Below are 6,035 nucleotides of genomic sequence, written 5' to 3'. Positions count from 1 at the left end.
TAAACATGTCAATCAGGTAGGAATGAAGTAAGACATTAATAGAAATAACGAGCTGTAGCCCTTTCCTTGCTTAAATCATTAATATTTTTGAAAAATTAATCTGTGATAAGACAGCTTATTAAGATAGAACCATGTAACTAAAGATGAGCCATACTGTTCAGTTTTATCTAATTCTCAGTTTTAATAAAGGCTGGTGACCCCTGTTATAGAGTCTGACAGCTGCAGGGATTATATACAAATATTCAACTATACCAGAATTAAACCAGGTCTAAATAAAAAGGAGTATCACTACAAAGGTTAACTCAGTGGTCCTAATGCTACAGTTTGATATCAGCAAACACCGAGCGCATACATTGATGTGACACCACAGCCATGCTATCATCGCAAACACTGATAACAGCATAAATCGAATTAAATCTGGACTTGATGAGACCTTCTGAGTATCACTAGAAACATTATAAAGAGTCGTCTCCGTACCACAGTTTTCTATCAGTAAACACCGAGAGCATTCACTGTTAGCAGTGTATAAATGGATGGTTTAGCATATTAGCACAGGTATCAATAAAGGACTACCGTATTAAATACTTTTACTAACCTCAGGCAGACAGACAGGCGCTCTGCAGGTGGGATTGAGCGCCTGCTGGGACCGACGAGGGAAAGCAGGTCCTCAAACTGGCCGACGGTGATATCGCTGGAATCGGCCGTCATCCAGGCGCAGCTCCTGGAGCAAATGGTGAAACTCACCAAACTGCTCACGCCTCTGGACGACCTGATGGACCCAGGTACGGCAAGGACGTCTTTTACGCCGCTGCTCTGCTCTCCACAGTACATAGAGAAGGGAGACTCTCTCTTCAATCGCTAGCTCGACAGCCGCCATCTTGCAAAGATACCGGTCTGGCACAACTTCCTCCCACATTCCTCCCACATTTCCGGTTCACGCGCGGCGATGGATTTTTCTTGGACACGCGTTGAGACGCGAATGTGCACGCGTCAAATTAGTGGCGTTTTGTTCGCGTCCATCGCGTTCGGTGTGAACACACCGTAAGAGCCATTTCGTTCGCGACTGACACATCACTAGTGGCTATAGCAGCGCTTCCACAGATTCAGTAACATTAGCAAGTGGTGGAGGCCAGCAGGTGGATGAGGGAAAGGGGAGGCAGGAGGAGGAGAGACCCGAGGTGGCCTCCAGTCCGAGTGTCAGGTGAACTGAATTTCAGGTAAGAAGTTATGACCTGCAGTCTATCTGGGTCAGATATAAACCAAGTTTAGGTGTAGTTTATTTTCGTTATGCTGACTTTTTCGTACTGGTACTAACTAGCATGACGGAGTTTCTATAGAGCTGGGTGGGTGCTATGATGTTACTGATCTTGAACTTTATTTTGTTCATAAGGTTATTTATTAGAGTTGCCAACTCTAATAAATAACCTTAAAAATCCCCCAAAAAACGGAATCATCTGGTATTCAGAGAAAATATTACATGTTTCGTATTGAGGTGAAAAGGAATGCAGTTTGTCCCTTACTTCAGCTAAAATGAAAAAGACGCAAAGCTGGAGTTATTCTGTGTCTTTGCTACACAGCTGCCTCTTCTTCTCTCATTCTCTCCCCCTCCCTCTCCTGTTTCTACTTCAATCATGAAACAGATTAATGATCAGCTGATCGGCTTTTCTGTCGCAAGTCCCATCTCTCTTGTTTGTTTATCGCCCACTTTGCGCCAGAAAGAAGAAACCAACGGAGGTCGCGTTAAACAACAGCAGCACGTTTAAGATTGATCAGCTGTTGTTAGAATGTATTTAATATTATTATTAGCATGAGTCCATCACTCAGAGAAACAATGATCTGCTGTTTTTGAAGTCTGCCACAATCAGTGGGACAGATATACATACGGCCAAAAAGAAGAGATGTTTTTTATGTATGTCTGTGAAGGTTCTCAGTCATCCAGGTCATCGTAGTCAAAGGAGCTTGCAAATAAAAGCGTCTGGACTTCTTTAAGTTGCTTGAAGACGTTTCACCTCTCATCCAAGAAGCTTCTTCAGTTCTAAGGTCAAATGGTGGAGAGTCCCAGATATAAACCTAGTGGGTGTAACCCCCCACAGAGGGACAAAAGGACCCCCTGATTTTTATGTATGCATAGATTTTTTATTTATTCATCTGTTGTCATCGGTGTATATAGATTTATTTGTTAATCACACGCTGCACTGCCATGCTACTCTGTCTTTTCACTTCCATTTCTGTGTTTGCACACGTGCAGTGTGAGAGGCTGCGTTGACACCATCACGAGGGCAACAGGATTTCAAACAGGTTTGATTTTCTTGCGACCATATGATTGATGATCGGGAGCTGGTTGTGAGGTGTTATTCGCTTCTCGTTACCCCATGTATACTACAGGATGCACAACACACGATTAAAGCGAAACTCGGGCCAATCCCCAAAATGGTCGCACGACTGAAAAATCGGCTCAAAATGGGCCAAAAATCACACAGTATATGCCCAGCTTATATGCAAACCTAATGACCAACTACAGCTGTGCTTGGCATCAAGGTTTTGTCCACCAATTACTAAGTCATAAAATACTGATTTCACTCAATGACATGCCAATCAATGTATTACTTTTATTTAATGTGTTTTGGTGGGGTTTTCCAGATTTTTGTTGAGCTGTCTCTCTCCTTTTAAATGAAACTACCATAAGAATGAGAGACTGTTCATTTCTTTGTAAGTGAACAAACTTACAGATTCTTTTAAATTCCACAACTGATCAAACAATAATTTCCTCCACTGTATCCCAACAGGTATGGGGCGAGATGCAAGGTATATAGAAGGCATTCAAATACTTTCAAATTTTAGCAAATTCATTCTTTTCTCTCAACATTCTTTTTCTTTCCACACTTTTTGCAGCGAGAGCCTTTCAAATCTGACCGGTCGATATTATTCAAACAACAGCAAGATTGCAAAGAAGAACCCGGATCCCTTCCTTCCAAATCCTGCACTACATGTGTTTCATTCAATAATACAATGAAATGATCTGATTTTCAGACCGGTGATTTAAAATACAATACTACAATGTACAGTAGTGCAGAGCTTCACAGGAAGAGAGCCTTGAAGTGTTCAAAGTCAGGTAAAAACATTATCAGGGAAGCTTTAATTACACCTGGCACTCCTGACCCGCTCTATTTGGATTCTGACTCTTTATTTGTACGTACCTGAAAGAATTAATACCTATGACTGCTACTATGAAGGTGGCTATAGCTCAGGTGGTAGAGCAGGTCACCTACTAACCAGAAGGTTGGTGGTTTGCTCTTCGTCTGCTCTAGTCTGCATGACAAATAGCCTTGGGCATAGAGCTGGGCGATAGAACGATAACGATATGTATAGCGAAATAACTTTTTCTCGATAGAAAAATGTAACTATTGCGATAGGCCTCACCGCTCTTGTCCTCTTAAAAAAAAAAGAAGAACAGCCAATCCAAATTAACTAGCGCAGAGCCAAACCAATCACAGCTGCAGCGTCACGTCACGTGACTTGTTACGTACAGCACAAGTGCCACACATGTGTATTTGTTTGGGAAGCAGCCAGCCACCGTGCAGCCCGGGTAATGGAGGAAATGAGTGTATGAGAGCATGACCGAAGGTTACCAAAGAGAAAACAGATGATGGTTCCAATGCCGGAGAGATTGTCGAACGGAAGAGCCATAGAAGTTCTGTAGTGTGAAGGTATTTCGGCTATTTCAAGTCTGACAAAAAACAGAGTAGCGTGCACTGTAAATTGTGCCGAAAGCAAGTCTGGAAATACAATAAAGCGGTGCATGCTCAATCTCTGACTGGAAGCGCTAATTCGTTATTCGGCTTTTGTCAGACTAAAGTAACTGTTAAGACTGTTTGAAAATCTAAGCTATACAACAAGGAGAGATTGAGAATTTCCTTTTAGTTCTCAGTTTATTTGATATTGACAAAAGTTAGTCAATTTTGTCCGTTCTTCTGTAAAACAAACTAAGATTTATTTTTAGAATTAATATTTTGTTTCTAAGTGGAATTGACACAATTTAGTAGTCTGTTTTGTTTGTTCTTGTCACGGCTCAACGGCACGAGGGAACAGGGATGGACACAGGCGCAGAAACCAACCCGGAAGCGAGGTGACAGAAAACAAACGATTTATTTCCGCCCACAGGTAAACAAAGGTGAAACACAAAGCGACGCCACCACACTAGTGCCGCGTAGGATTCGTCGGTGATAATGAGGGCGACCTAGACACCTCTAGGAGACGGCTGAACAGCGGGGACAGCGGGGAGGTAGAAACAGGACTAGGTAGGGGCCGGGGGCACTGGAACAAGAGGAGATCACGATCAGAGGGATCCAGCAGACAACCAATAATCCTCCGCAGTTGAATTGAATTGCCTTACTTGGTTTCAGATGGAGGGGACAGGTGGAGCGGAAAACCCGGAAGCGGTCGAGGCGTGGGGAGGCAGGCAGGTGAGCGGTGGGCCGGCAGGCCACGTTGTGTAAGCAGCTGGCGGCCCAGGTCCAGGAGGACGGGAGCGAGGGGAACAAGATCTCCACTCCGGGTGCTATCGCTGAGGACAAGAAAAGACAGGTGAGTCATCACACGGCGTTAAGACAAGGTTTAGGATGCTCCACTGAACTAACATGGGAATAGCAGATACTCAGGCGATGAGTGGTTGAGAGCGCAGGTCTGATATACCGCTGGCACGATTGCTCACAGGTGGTCAGCCAGGGAGGGGCAACCGGACTCCGCCTAAAGGAGGAGGAGCCGCTGTATGAGACCTGCAGGTGCCCAACCAGACCGTGACAGTTCTATTTTGAAACTTAAACGCTTTAGCGGCTGCCTTTTGTGTAGTTTACAATATTTGCCTTTATTTATTGGGAAAAGTCTCATGTTCCTTAAGTACATCTGCCCTGTTGAACTTATTATGGAAAATAAAAATTTTAATCAAAACAAGCTGCTGATTATTTCACATTTTACTTGTGAGCAACGGCACATTTAAATCTTACAAATATAGTTATTTGGCTTATATCGTGATATATATCATTATTGCCTGAAATAAAAAAACATATCGTGATATGAAAAAATCTTATATCGCCCAGGTCTACTTGGGCATGATACCAACCCCGTGTTACTCTCTGATGCATCCATTGGTGTGTGAATGTTAGTTTGGAAGCACATGTTCATAGCCTGTACATACTTATAGTCACAGATGGGCAGTAACGCGTTACTGTAATCTGATTACTTTTTTCAAGTAACGAGTAAAGTAAGGGATTACTATTGCAAAATCGGTAATTAGATTACCGTTACTTTCCCGTAGAGACGCTGCGTTACTGCGTTAATAAAACCGTGATTTTTTTGCGAGAATGTCTCATGACAGTGACGTAAGCGAGTGCGCCGTTGGTGACAACAGCTGTGTGCAGATCAACAATGGATCATATATCGATTGTGGGAGAGAGTATGAGCGTGCAGCGTTTAAAGCGTGGAAGTACTGACCTTATTTTGAGTTTGATTCCATAAAAAGTGACAAAAACATTAGCGTCCGTTGTGCGTGGGAAGAAAACTTTTTACAGCAAAAAAACCCCCTAAACTTCCAAGCAAGCACCGAGTGCGCAACGACGTAATGGGAAATTCACAGAGAAACTCGCAGATTCTTCAACTGACCGCAGCACACCTGCACCAGGGTAAACCTCCGCCTACCCCAGTCCTGCTTTACAGGTGAAAATAAAGCAACAGGACCGCTGAGTCTTTGACTTTATTTATTTTTTGCTGTGTTTTACTTGCATCTATTTGAAAGAGTGAGTGTAAGCACAAAAAATATTTTATTTTATGTGCTGGAATGTGCAGAAAATAGGTTTAAATGTTAAACTAATTTATTCAAGTCAGAGAATGTTGCATATAATTACATTTTTGCTTGATGCATAAAGTTAAAAGATTAAAACTGATAAAACAAGTTTAAAAAAGAGACTTTTCCATTTGATTACATTTTGTATGATGGATTATGCAGAAAAAGTAGAATTGGGCTGAAAGATCTAACGCTT

The 6,035-nt window shown here is 42.5% G+C and overlaps 1 long non-coding RNA gene across 1 annotated transcript; it reads right to left on the bottom strand.

Annotated features, from left to right (window-relative positions):
• Nucleotides 1-4,204: 4,204 nt before the first annotated feature.
• On the bottom strand, nucleotides 4,205-4,761 carry LOC112436056 (uncharacterized). The gene is made up of 3 exons (XR_003024889.2): nucleotides 4,638-4,761; nucleotides 4,394-4,564; nucleotides 4,205-4,314 (listed from the first exon to the last, which is right to left on the bottom strand). It is a non-coding gene; the product is annotated as an uncharacterized LOC112436056 (long non-coding RNA).
• Nucleotides 4,762-6,035: the final 1,274 nt, after the last annotated feature.

The sequence above is a fragment of the Maylandia zebra genome, linkage group LG15, assembly GCF_041146795.1.
Source record: "Maylandia zebra isolate NMK-2024a linkage group LG15, Mzebra_GT3a, whole genome shotgun sequence".
NCBI lineage: Eukaryota > Metazoa > Chordata > Actinopteri > Cichliformes > Cichlidae > Maylandia > Maylandia zebra.
The sequence above is the reverse complement of the archived record's forward strand: the minus strand, read 5'-3'. Positions and strand labels throughout refer to the sequence as shown.